Raw genomic sequence first — 14392 nt, 5'->3', positions numbered from 1 at the left:
TAATCCAGGAACATGTAAATTAAGACTGTTAAAGACTTTAAACTTGGATAGACTATTTTTCCTTTCCCCTATGCTGTGTGTAGCCACTGGTACTTTATTTTCATGTCTATGTAAAACTTTTAAATCTGAGACCTGAAAAGAAGACTAGATTAGCTTTCTTACAGTTTACATTTGCTTAACTTCCCTGTGCATTTTTGACTAAGCAGTTGAACTTATTAGAGGAGGACAAAGTTTACAGTTAGCCAAATTAAGCTTTCTTCCCATGTGAGATTAATTGCCTTCCTTGGCCAGGATTTCAGAACTTCAAAACTTTAAACTAGAAATCTAAATTAGGATAGCTGTTCTTTCAATCCTTAAACAAAACACAAAGGCAGCAATATCACCATCAACAAATAAAGCAGGAAAAGGTGGATAAAGAGCTTTCTACTAGGGAGAGAAATCAAGGCTTATTGTAACACTCTCTAATTTCACTTATTTTGGTTTTTCTGTTATTTCCTCTCTTTGTTTGGAGCATGCTTTGTTCTTTCCTTGGTTTGTTTCTAGGACCTGCTTATTGGCTTGTGGATTTGTCCTTCCTGGTTAATGTATTTACTGCTGGAAAATCTCTCTTAGCATTGTGTTGGCTCTATCCTACAAATTTTTGTAAATTTCGATTTTACTTTCACATACAGATGTATGTCTCATTTCTATCAGATACTGTTTTGTTGTTGTGGGAAGTGATCGTTTCCACCCTGTCCCCATCTTCTCCTGTGTCCCCTCGACACTCCTCTCGAATTTATGATTGCTTAATATATACTGCAACTTACTAAGGTCAATCAATATTGTCTTTATTTGCATGCGTTTTGGGCTGAACCCTCCAAAATGGGTTCCTTTTCCTGAAGTTGGGTGGAAAGAGAGCTGGTTCTTCAACTCTAAGCAACACTTGGATGTCTTCAGGTCCTTCTCTAGGGTGGGGCCTTGTGAAACATTCCCCCGTCCATGTTGGCCTGCCTGTTTACTCATGTAGTTTTTGTGCTGGCAACCATGGTTGAGAGTTCATGGGTAAAACATTCTTGTCCTCTTCAGAAGAAATTATCACATAGCCTTCCTGGTCCTCTACAGGGTATTTCTTTAAGACCAATAGGTTTCTTAGAATTTTTGTGTTTTGAAGTCCCTGTCCTATTGATTATTAATTTGATTTCACATGTTTAGAAAATGCACTTAACAGATGCCCTTTAAAAGTCCTGGGTACCTTGTCTCCTGGTGTTGTTGAAATTTTATGTATTCCTACATATATTATTTATAGTATTGCCAATGATTGAGAGAGGCATTTTAAAATTTATTTTATTGTCTTGTCTGTTTAAGTATATAAAAGTTTGTATGTAGGTCTGTGCATTACATACATGTCTTATACCTGGGAAGGCCAGAAAAGGGTGTAATATCCCCTGGAACTAGAGTCTGAGATAGTTGTGCGCCACCAGGTGAACACTGGGAATAGAATCCAGATCCTCAAGAAGCACAGTCAGTGGTCTTAACTGCTGAGCCATTTCTCCAGCATGAGGAGGTGACATTTTATGTCTCCAGTATACTTTTGATTTGGCTAGTCCTTCTCTGTATTCTATCATAATACCACGTGTCTTAGCTCTGTTGTTTGGTGCATGCGTGTTTAAAAATGCTACATCTCAGAATGTTGATCCTGTCCCTACTCTCTAAGTCAATCTGCCTCTATAATTTTATTTGTTCCTAAGTATTTGATAGCAATACAGCTAATATGTAGTCATTCAAAGTATATCAATGAAATTCCCCATGTTCTAGGTTTTTTTTTTTAAATTTTATGTCTGTCAACCTGCTGTGCTATTATTGTATTTGAGGCAGATTGTGGAGTCTCCGAATTATTTCTAATTGGCGCACTGGAATATTTGCATTGAATATAGTTTGCAATACACTAGAGGATATGAATTTCATTTTCTTCATGTTTATTACCTTCTCTGTCTTTTCCTCTCTTTTTCAATATTTCTTGTGAGTCACCATGTGACTTTTAATTTCACTTGGAGCTGGCTCATTTTGGGGGTGTTTGTGTTGACATGGCTCTCAGTCATATGAAGTGTCTTGTTAAAGGGAAGTGATTTGTGCACAAATTTTCATAACTTTTTGCTCATCTGAAGTGTCCTTTTGCTTTTCAGTGCTGGAGATTAAGCCACTAAATATGCCTGATTGGTCAATGCTCCATTGTGTATGTAGGTGTTCGTGTGTGTGTGTGTGTGTGTGTGTGTGTGTGTGTGTGTGTGTGTGTGATATTGATATTGATATTTGGAATAGTCTATGATAGTTCTTCATCCTAATTCTTGGAGGCAGGATCTGGCTAATCTCACCTGGCAGTTTGCTTTGGGGATCCTCAATCTCTGTCTTGCAAACCTGGAACTACAGATGAGACCTGTCCCCCCTCCCCTGCAGCCCCCCCCCCCCACCATGTACATGAGTGAGTACTGAGATCTGAGCTCTTCTTGACATGGAAAGTGCTTTAATTCTTGAGCCATTTTCCCAACCAGTTTCAAAGCATTTGTTTATTTATTTATTTATTTATTTATTTATTTATTTATTTATTTTTGGTTTTTCGAGACAGGGTTTCTCTGTGTAGCTTTGTGCCTTCCCTGGATCTCGCTCTGTAGACTAGGTTGGCCTTGAACTCACAGAGATCCGCCTGGCTCTGCCTCCCAAGTGCTGGGATTAAAGGCGTGTGCCACCACCGCCCGGCCGCATTTGTTTATTTTTAATTTACCATATATAGAATTCTGGGTTGTTTTTCTTTGGTTAGCAAAAAATATATAATCTAATTTCTTTTTACTCTCTGTTTTCTTACGAGAAATAAGGTAACATTCCATTTGCTTTTCCTGTGTGTGAAGAGGTCATTTTTCTCATTTCCAGGGTATTTTGCTAGTGGTTTGTTGTGGTTGCTGTATGTGTGTTTGCTTTGTTCTATGAGCTGTAGACTGAAGAACACCCCTCTCTGCTGTCTACATCCAATTCACTGAAATCAGAATGTGACGAACAGCTTTGCAGACGTGTTTAAGAATCTCCAGAAAGGAAGATTAACGGGGTTTGTCTGGGCAGAACCACGACAATGACAAGAGTTGTCCTCGGAGTGTCAGAGACAGGGAAGGAGGTAGCAGATGCTAGTAGACAGGAGGATGTGGAAAACATGAAGGAAAGAGTGAGAGGGAGGGCAGAGGATAGAGGAACAAGGTCTGGGAGAGAGAAACATGGAAGTGGCAGCTGCTGTGAGCTGAAAGGACAGGGAAACAGAGTGTCCCATGGAGCTTCAGAAGGAGCACAGCTGCCTTGATTAAGCAGCATTGATGGGTTTGTAAGTTTTAGGATGCCTGATCTACCGCATTTTTAAAAGTCTTCTGATAAGTTATTAGAACAGAAATTGAATGTTAATATAACATAGTTTATGTATTCTGTTTGGGATATGCACAACTTCTTTAGGCAAAACTGATTTTTTTTTTTTACCTAATATTTATCCTAATACTGTCCCAACACCATCCCTCTCCCTTTGTCTTACTAAGGAGGTTGGGAGCATTTTCTGTTGTAGTTCTCTGGATCTCTGATTATCTAACTATAACCAGTCTAGTATTAACCAGATTCTTCTTATTTTAGCTCCAAAATTCTTTTTACTTTGCCTTTTCCATTCTTCTGTTGAAACTATTTGCTGTTTTTAAAAACAAAGTTATCCCATATAATCAAAAATTTCTGTAGATATTTTTACATGTTCTGTTGTTTTGTTGAGTGTTTCTGTCTCTGTTTCTCTCAACTGATGTAGGTCTATTATAACTCTGCACTGAATTATTTTTATGATGTTTACTTGTCCACCAATTCCAGGATTACTATTGTCTTAAAATTGGTGTCTATAGTGTTTTGGGAAGAGTCATACTTTCCATGTTTTTTGATGGAATATTTTTGTATCAAAACCTGGCAATTTTCATTATTTTGTGAGGCTGTGGATTTTATTAATTTTCCTTTAGCTGGCTTCTACCATCTGTGGTGATATTTTATTTGTGCTGAAATGTGGTGATATTTTATTTGTATGTTAATAAAGTTTTCCTGGAGATCAGAGGACATAGATAGCCAGCCATAAACAAAAGTCAGGCGGTGGTAGCACACACCCTTAATCTGATCACATGGCAGGCAGAGTCTCTGTGTGGTCAAGGACACAGTCAAGGGTGGTGACCCACGTCTTTAATCCCAGTACCAACCATAGAGACCTGGAATTGTGTACAGACAGGCAGTGCCAAGGAAGTGAGGTGGCTGGGCTAAGAGCCAATGAGAAGGCAGAACAGCAAGGCAATAATGATGCAGGTTAGACAGGAAGAAGCTGGTTCTCTTGGGAAGCTATGGTGGCATGGTGAGCTAAGGCTAGCTGGTGGCTATTCCTATTTCTCTGATCTCTACGGCTTTCACCCCTGTATTTGGCTCTGCGTTTCTTATTTAATAAGACTGTTTAGAAATTCGTCTACAACTATCCCTTCCACATAGGAAGTGGGCCCTGCTTTATTAGTGCCTAGTTATGGTAGGAGTCTAAATTCTCTAGTTTTTCTTTGCTGATACCAAATTGACAGGGGCTTATCACTGTTGGGTTATCACTTACCATTCTGTCTGGGTTGGGGGGGGTCTCTTGTCACTCCTCCCCATTTGGCCTCCGCTGATACCATTTGAGCATTTCCACAGACCTCCGGGAGGTGGTCCAGCTCCTGACTTCTCATTGGTCTTATGTGTCAGCCTGAAATGATGGAAGACCTTTGGTAATTCTAGATGGGGATGGACTTCAGGCTTCTCACTTGTCTCCAGGAACACTGTGGGAGATGATGAGGCCAGATGCTTTTGGAGAAGCCCTGGCTCCCTCCAGCATGATCTGCTCTATCCCATGGAAGCATTGAATATTTTTATGCAGACTATTGAGGTGGCCTTCCAATCTTCCTACTCAGCTTTTTTTTTTTTTTCAGGTCTGAGTGGGAATATGACACATTCTTTGTTTTTCCATCATAGTTCGGACTCACTAGCCTGACTCTTCTCTTTACTACTTAAGCAAAGAGAAAAGGTTGTGGTTGAATTTCTGGCCTGCCTGCACTGACATCTTCAAGCTGCACCATACTGGGGGGGAAAATCCAGGGACTTTGCAATGGATTGTTCCTTAGATCCTCAGGTTATTTCTCATCTGACTGTAGGCCTTCACTTCTCAAGGATGTTACCTTGTATTTGTTTTATATATGTAATACCCAGGGATTTGGGCAATAGAGTCAGGGAACAGGGAAAATATATTTTCATTTTCCTAAAAGCTAAAACTTACTCTCAGCGATTGCTTTATTATCATGGCTATGTTTATTGCTCTTCTAATCTATTTTGCTTTAGAGTTCCTATTCCAATGTATAGTTTTTTTATTTGAGTACTTCTTTGTGTCTCTGCTTCTGCCTTTGCCAGTCTGTAATTTCTCTATCTCTACCAGTGAGATTTGTTTAGTAGGCAATGACAGTCGGTGTACCCTTTCAATGTACCTATTTTAAGGAATTGAAATGGGCCCTAGTAATTTATTTCCTTAATTATTTGTTTTCAGAATTATTACAATATTGGAATTGTTAATTACAGTAGACTAAGGCCATAGGCTTTTTCTACTGTGTTTCCATGTTCCCACCTGCTCAGGTCTTGGCCCATGTCCAGTGGCTGCAGCTATTTGGAGAATCCGACTAATGGCAATTTAAATTAGAGACCATTTTGTTTGAGCTTAGTTTAAAATTATAAGGTTCTCAGACTTCCCTGTATAATGTAACTGGCCCACTATATATGTAGATATATGTAACAGAGGTAGAGGGTCTGAGTACTTACTGGGTGGACACTGTTCCTACTTGGAAGGTGTCTGTCCCTGGAAATAAGCCAATGATAGAGGAAAGAGTAAGGTTTATAACAGATATTATTGGCTTAGAAAAAAATTAGTCTTCCAAATCTGAGGACTCTTTTAAAAATGTCCTCTATAAAATACTACTTAATCACAGTCTTTACAGTTTACCCGACGTTGCCAGTAATTCATTGTGAAGCTAAAAATAAAGTTTGTAGACTATTAATAACAAAGAAAAATTAAATTCAGTCAGCCATTGCAAAGAAAAGATTAAATTATCTTTCTCTATGCTAGCCACAGGCACTACAACCCAAGCCCTTCTTTCTATCGAAACAATATTGCAAAATTGTTGTCTTGTGAAGATATAACCAATGTGTTATGTGTGTGGTATGTGTTCAAAATGCATAGGAAACAAGCCTCATGAAGAGATGCCACACAGCTTTGTAACCAAACATTTTCTCTAATTTCTGGGTTCTCTAGTGTTTGTGGTATTATTTCACTTTTGAAAAGCCTATAGCTTGCAATTTCATTCTTTAAAAAATACTCATGTCCACACCTAGTTTTGTAACTTTAAAAATGACTCCCAAATAATAAGGCTTTACGTTTTGTAAAACTGGCTTGCCTCTGGGTTCACCTTTCCACCTGGCTCCACAAGCAGTTAAGTAAGAGGAATTCTTTTTAAGAAACTAGTAAAGTCTTTAGGTACTTTTTTCTTTGATCCATCACATTTCACTATGTACAATATGTCACTAATTATAAAATTCATTCTAATAGCAGAGATGCTAAATGAGAATGTGAGCTTTTTAAATCAATAAAAGATGGTATACTATTATGCACAGCTCACAGACATATGGAGGCATATTTGTTTAATTGGCAAAGATGTTTTAAAAACTATAATTTTGAAATGAAGCTAATAGTTGAGCGCATTTGGGGAATTTAAGGGAAATTTACTCTTAAGCATCATCATTTCAGTCACTTTAAACTCGTTTAAGTTTAAGTAGATCTTTTCGTATCATGTTGGGAACTGTGGATTGAAGAGTTGTATACTTCTGGATTTCCTTCAACTCGTGGGTTATTCTTTCAAAGAAGTTTCAGAACTCCAATGATTTAAATATTAGTAGCACGTGACATTAATGTCCTGTTGCACCCATAGTAAATCACCATGAAGTCAGTAGCTTGAGACCACAAGGAATGGCTATCTTTTGGTTCTGGAATCTGTAGGTCTGATCAGGGCTGACATGAGTATTAGGAGGACCACATTCCTCCTGCAGTCCCTTGGGAAACCTGTCTATTCTCTCTCTCAAAGGGCTTAAATATCCCTGTCTCCTCCTCTTTTTCTTTCCTATGTTCCCAAGGTGTATCACTTCACCCTCAGGTGTCTCTCTTTTCTGGTCCTCTTTTTATTCTTTCAAACATCTGCCATTTCTACAGGAGATTGTGACCTTATTGGGTCCATGCATACTATGTGTTGTTTTATTATTTTCTTAGCTTTTGTTCAAAATTCCATTTCCAGTTGAAATTGTTCATCCTTTTCCTTAATGGTCGTCACAGAGGTACCCGACTTCATCTGAGGGAGTTTACAAACATAACAGGCTCTGCTTTTTTGCATGGTCACTAAGTTGAAAGAAGAATTCCCTAGGACCTTGTCTGGGTGTCTCTAACCATTCTTTTTATCATAGTTCAGGATAAGCACCTCAAATCTAATTCCCTTCTCACACACTTTCCTCATCACTCTCTGCTGATGACCTAGATTCATATTTCACACTGAAAATTGATGCCATCAGATATGAATTGCTTTATCATTTTTGACATGGAAGCCCTCTTAATATATACTGTGTGACAGCTGGTGTTCATCTCTCAGGTGTGTGCTTCTAGGACCATAAATTCTAAAAGTAAGTTGTACCTCACTTCACATCTTCCAAGTTGTTTGGGTGTCTATCTTACATTTCTCTTAGAATAAGTTTCTAAGGGAGCTAAAGCTGGTCTTTTGCCATAACAAAGCTGCTCCCTCAATTCCCTCTTAAGACTTTGTTTTCTAGAAGTACCCATCTTCAAGAGGGAAATGTTACAGTACACGAAGTCAACAATCGCCTACACAGAGGTGTAAATGTGACCTCAGAGGGGAGAGCAGTGTAAGGCCATTAATGCTTCTTTTGTATGTTCCCCTGTCTAACAAGCACCCCAGCATATTATATTTCAACTGGGAATTCTGTGAAGTCCACTTCTCCCACCAGACTCAATTTCAGAGGCAGAAATAGAAGATTCCAGCAGCTCCCACTTTCACTGGAAACAAAGACTCTATGCAGGCTTGTCTCTCAAAATCTACCAACAAACTCCCAACATGATTTTTCAAACTGTACAAATCTGACCCGTATTTTCTTTCTGTTTTTGGTATACAAAGCATTTCTCCATCAGTGACTTTACTGCCACATTGAACTCCTTTCTCTCTTGCTTTTCAGTAGTACCTGTAATTAGCTAGTCATTCTCTCACTTGAATCATAAGATTCTCCTTTGAATTGTTCTCAGTTTCTCAGGAATATTGCTTAGCATTAATCATCTGAAAAATAAACCCATTGCCTCTCTGTCACTCAAAGTTTTATTTTACAACCTGTCCTAATTCTTTTTTTTTTATTTAAAAATTTTAAAAATTCCTGTTACATACCAACCACAGATCCCCTTCTTATTCCTCCCCCCACTCCCTCCTACCCCCTGCCTAACCCCTCCCTACACCCCTCCTCCCCTCCTCCAAAATGATAAATTCTCCCATGGGGGGACAGCAAAACCTGGTACATTCAGTTGAGGCAGGACCAAGCCCCTCCCCTCTGTCAAGGGTGAACAAGGTATCCGACCATAAGTAATGGGATCCAGAAAGCCAGCTCATGCACCAGGGATAGAACCTGATCACACTGACAGGGGCCCCTCAAACAGAACCAGCTACACAACTGTCTCCCCGTATGTAGAGGGTCTAGTCCCATGCAGGTTCTACAGCTGTTAATCTAAAGTTTGTGAGTTCCTATGAGCTTGGATAACTGGGTAAATCTCTGTAGATTTCCCCATCATGATCTTGAACCCCTTGCTCATAGAATCCCTCTTCCCTCTCTCCAACTGGAATCCTGGAGCTTGGCCTGGGGCTTGGCTGTGGATCTCTGCATCTGCTTCTATCAAGTACTGGATGAAGGCTCTATGATGACAGGGTATTTACCAATCTGATTACCAGGGTGGGCCAGTTCAGGCACCCTCTCCACTATTGTTAGTAGTCTATTCTGGAGTCATCCTTGTGGATTCCTGTGAATTTCCCTAGCACCAAGTTTCTCCGTTACTCCATAATGTCTCACTCTATCAAGATATCTTTTTCATTTCTCTCCCACTCCGTCCCTCCCCCAGCTCGACCACCCTGTTCCCTCATGTTCTCATCCCCCCTCCCCTCCCCTCTATTGCCCCCCTTACCCCCAGTTTACTCATGGAGCGCTCCTCTGTTTCCTCTTCCCAAGGTGATTCATATGTCTCTCTTAGGGTCCTCCTTGTTTCCTACAACCTATCTTATTTCTGTTGTCTCCATTAATAAATTTCCCAGAAGATGACTTACATACATTTTTGTTTATCAAAAGTGAATACTGGAAACCCATTTACCCTACATCCAGAATCAATAAAAAGATCTCATTATTACATTAACTACTATATTTCTAGAACACCAGTCATAATCTGCTTCCTCTGCTCCACAATTTCACTTTTAAATCTCTCCCCTAATGTGGCTCACAGGAACTTATTGTTCCTACACTCCTTTGTGCTTTAAGAAATCTCATGCATTCATTGGTGTGTCTCCCCACAATTATGATTTAATATTGTGGATATACATAAAAACCATTAGCCTATTTTAGGTTCATAGCATTTTGTTGTGCAAATGTACTGCATTATTTGTGGTGCTCTAGGCTTCTTATTAACTTTTGTGAATTTTTATAGGGTTTAAACCAAGGGTCTGAATTTCAGTGGAGGAAGAGGTATATGTTTCAGTTGCATCAAGTTTTCACTCTTCAAATTAGTCTCATAAATGTCATATTGGACTTCCTGAGTTTCACCAGCCATTTGATACGTGTGGAATAGCCCCTCTGGGCTTCTGTTCATGTTTTCCTGGTTCCCCGGAGTCAGTATGATTTTCATATTTATTAGTTATTTTGTCTTCTAGGGTTGGTCTGTTCAATTCAATTAAATATTTTCTCATTAAGTTATATTTTTCTTTAAAATCTTGACTTGTTGACAGTCTTGTTTTATATAGACAAAATGTCTTTGATATGCCCTCATATGTATAAAATATCTGTGCCATTTATTTTCTAAAGATTGACTTGTTGACATATTTTACTTTCTGGGGAAAATAATTTGTTTACACACACACACACACACTATCTGGTGCAAATTTGGATCATGTAAAACTTTGTATGTGACAAACATTTATAGTGTAGAGATTTAAATTGTTCCATAATGAAGCATGCCACTTTTCTGTTTTATTTTATACTACCTTTTCTAAGAAAAGTTTGCTTTCACAGCTTTCTAAAGATTTTTGCCTCGATTTTTTCTAAGTACATCACAGAATTGGTTTCCTAAGTTTGACAGTCAAAGTCTGAGGGTTTGTTTCTTCTTGTGATGTAAAACAGTGCACTGGCTTTTGTTTCCCACGAGAAGACAACTGAACCGCATCTTCTTTTGTGAACACATCTCCACAGTGCATGGACACCATAATCCCCACACGCACTTGTCTGTGGCTCTAGTTCACTGACTTTGTCTGTCTGCTTCTCAGGTCCTATGTTAGTGTTATGCTTACTTCAATCTTTCTTGGGGAGTGGTGGAGACAGAGTTTTTCTGTGTAACAGCCCTGGCTGTCCTCTGTAGATCAGGCTTGCCTTGAACTCATAGATCCACCTGCCTCCCCAGTGCTTAGATTAAAGGTGTGCACCACCACTGCCTGGAGCCCATTATAATTGTATAAAATCTTAAGTCTAATAGAAAAATGTATCTTGTGGCTCGTTCATGTTTTAGAATTACTCTTGAAATATCAAACAATTCCTGCTTCAACTAATGTTAGAATTTATTTGTTTAGTTCCAAGAAAAATCATGTTTTTCTTCTAAAAAATATTAAAGTTTTGCCCAGACATAGGAATTATTCTTATGGAAATTAATCACTTTAGAATGGTGAAATTTTCTGCTTATGAATGAATTATAAATGTAAGTTTCCATTTTTTTCTTTTCTTTAAACAATTATTAACTTGAAAAATTTTAGTTGTATTTACTGTATGTATGAATATTTATATGTATTGGCTGTGTGTGTGTGTGTGTGTGTGTGTGTGTGTGTGTGTGTGTGTGTGCACATATCACAAAACACTTGTGGAGGTCAGAGAACAACTTGTGGGAGGTGGTTAGCTTCTTCCAGTATTTATGTCCTGAGATTGAACTCAGGTTGTCTGGCTTAGGACGTCTCTCAGCCCCGAATTTTCTTTTATGTCTTCCCATAACATTTCATAATTTTCTTAATATAATTCTTCTATTTATTTTGTTATGCTAATTTCTATGTACCTTATATTTAAGTTGCTTTTGTATTTTAATGAGATTTAATTTTACTTAATATAGAGTTTATGTCGATGAGTTCTGTTTTTAAAGTTATCAACGACTCTACTTTCTAGTTTATTTTAAATTTTCTTTATAAATTTTTAAAAATATTTCTGACATAATAAATATTTTTCTCTGTGTTTTTGACTTCTGAAACTCTCTTTACTGTTAAATAAAAACATGGCACGGTTTTATCAATGTTTAAAGTGGGAACAAGGATGTATAGAGGTGCATAGCCTCAGTGATGGGCCTCCCTAAGTAGGTACAGAGAGAGTGGGAGTTTGTGTTTCTTGTGATTGCTCCTCTAAGGGCATCCACTGAAGAGCAAAGCCTTGATAATTAAATGAACAGGATAGCTCTTTGTGAGGATATTGTTAACTTTCTTGTTTCCACCAAGTCCGTGTTCTTAAATGGTCATGTGAGCACTGGTTGTAGAAATAGAAAAAGGAGCTGTATATAGGCTCAGAAGCATGAACTATCTCAGCAGGGATGGTGTGGCTGTTACCATTGCTGGATGTCACACTTTGCAACAGCACAGACCGGTACTGAGGTCTGGTAAGTGGAACTCTTCTCTAAGAGAATCAGATGGACATCAAGCTTGATTGCAGTGGATCCAATCCAGAATGGAGTGCAATTAGTTTTTCATATTTGTCATAATTACTTTTGAAATGAATTGGCCTTTCTAGACCTCTATATTATGGATGCCGTATCATATAGGATCCAAAAGAAGGTCATAATTGCTTTGACCAAGAAACTAATTTCAAGTGTAAGAAACCCAGATACCAGGCTAGAACTGCTAAACCTCACTATCCTTTTCATATACTCTGTCACTTACCAGACCTTGAAATGCACAGAACATGAAATGACCCTCTACAGGATCAGCCATGGCCAAGCAGCACTTATGAGGGTGCCATGGTGGTTTTAGTGAACAGTTAATGTAAGCTACCTTTCCAGTGGCAAAAGCATGACCCAGGAAACAAGTGGCAGATGGAGGGTGACTCTCCACAGTTTTTAAAGGTTTATTCATTCATTCATTCAACTATCTATCTATCTATCTATCTATCTATCTATCTATCTATCTATCTATCTATCCATTCATCTATCACATATATCTCTACCTACCTATCATCTATAAATGTATCAACCTTTCATCTATCTATATCTTCATCTATCTGTCATCTATCTATCTATCTATCTATCTATCTATCTATCTATGTATCTATCTATCTATCTATCTATCTATCTATCTTTGTATTCTAACAGCTTTAACGCCCTTCTTGTTTCTCCCGAGACTTCAAGGGGAAGAAATCCTTCTGACAAGAGACTAAACAATGGTTTCATTGGGTAGATTGCCCTCTTCCAATTTGACCTCACATAGCACTGCTTGGGGAGGATTGATTTTGTTTCTAATGAATAAAAATGGGCTAACAGTTTAGATATCAGATCCTTTAGGGAAAGAATCCTAAGCAGGGACAAGAATAAAGGACAAACTTAGTTGATGCGAAGAGAAAGAAGCTATACTTGTTAGCTAGGACTTTGTCAACAATTATGGGAAATGCAGCAATATGTTATTTCTTATTTGTTGTTTATTTATATATGTGGGTAATGCATGTTTTATATAACTCAGTTGACTGGGCATATGTTGATTCGAGTTCTGTTTCACATTTTTAAGATCTGGAAGATGAAATAAGAATTGATTGTGGTGCCCACTTTTATAGGGCACACACACTAAAATAGGAAGGATACAGAGATGAGCTTGGCATGGTAACAGTGAATACTGGCACGTCAGTTGTGTGATGGTGAACTTTCACTGTCAGTGACTGAGTGAAGAAACCACTAGCGTAGCAGTGAGGCACACTTTGGGGTGTGTCTTTGAGTTCATTTTTAGAGATTAACTGAAGGAAAAAGATTCATCTTGAGTGTGAGAGACATCCTGTCATGGGCTGGGCTGCTGGACTGAATGAGAAGGGAGGAAGATGACAGTCATCTGAGTGCTGATCTTTCTCTCTCTCTCTCTCTCTCTCTCTCTCTCTCTCTCTCTCTCTCTCTCTCTCTCTCCTCTTCTCTTCTCTTTCACAATCCACCCAGATGAGAGCAGGAAGCTGTCATGCATCTGAACCATGGCAGACTGTACCCTAAAACCACAAATCCACATGAATCCTCACTTCCTAAAGTCACTTCTAGCCATGCATTCGGTCATAGTCATGGGAAAAGCAACTACAAAGAGATGGGATTTCTTTATGTAACATCTTATTTTCCATTCTAACAGCTTTCAAGACAGGAGATGTGGAAAGATGAACTCCTATCATTATTACAAAATTTGTTATTTGCTTTTGGCTAGATTTCCAATATCTGAGCATTCTTTACAGAAAAATCCAACTCAACCTTCAAAACCCAGTAAGACTCTTCAGATATCTTCACTTGAGGATGCTCTCTGAGCTCGTGCCCTGCAGTGGCTCTAAAACTCACTCTGTGTGTTGAATATGATGTCTTAGATCATATAAATTTCTAAGTGTGGTCTTACTGCTTTTAGTTAAATATTGCATGCTTTATAAATAAACATTGATGTATGATCAACAAATACATAGGGTACTTTTCAAATAGAAGCACTTTTTGATTTTAGTATTTGGGCTATTAGAGCCTAAAATAAGGCAAGTATTGGCTTTTTTGAAGTAAAATTAATAAATAAGAAAGTGACTCTGGGCATGCTATTAAGTTAATAATCCACAGTTGTGCCTAAAGCTGAACACAGCTGTGTAAACTCAAGCTTTCTAGAGGAAGAAAAAATAGATTGACTACTGTTTTTGCTTCTATATGATTTAAATTCTCAAAATGTTAGCCTGCCCACCTACAGAGGACTTAGATATTAGTTGGTTGTACATTTTGCTTCCCCTAAAGACGAAAAGAGTATATGTGAATAAATAG

The sequence above is a fragment of the Peromyscus californicus genome, unplaced genomic scaffold, assembly GCF_007827085.1.
Source record: "Peromyscus californicus insignis strain IS unplaced genomic scaffold, ASM782708v3 Scaffold_1__1_contigs__length_55948999, whole genome shotgun sequence".
NCBI classification, from domain to species: Eukaryota; Metazoa; Chordata; class Mammalia; order Rodentia; family Cricetidae; genus Peromyscus; species Peromyscus californicus.
This window is presented reverse-complemented; position numbering follows the sequence as displayed.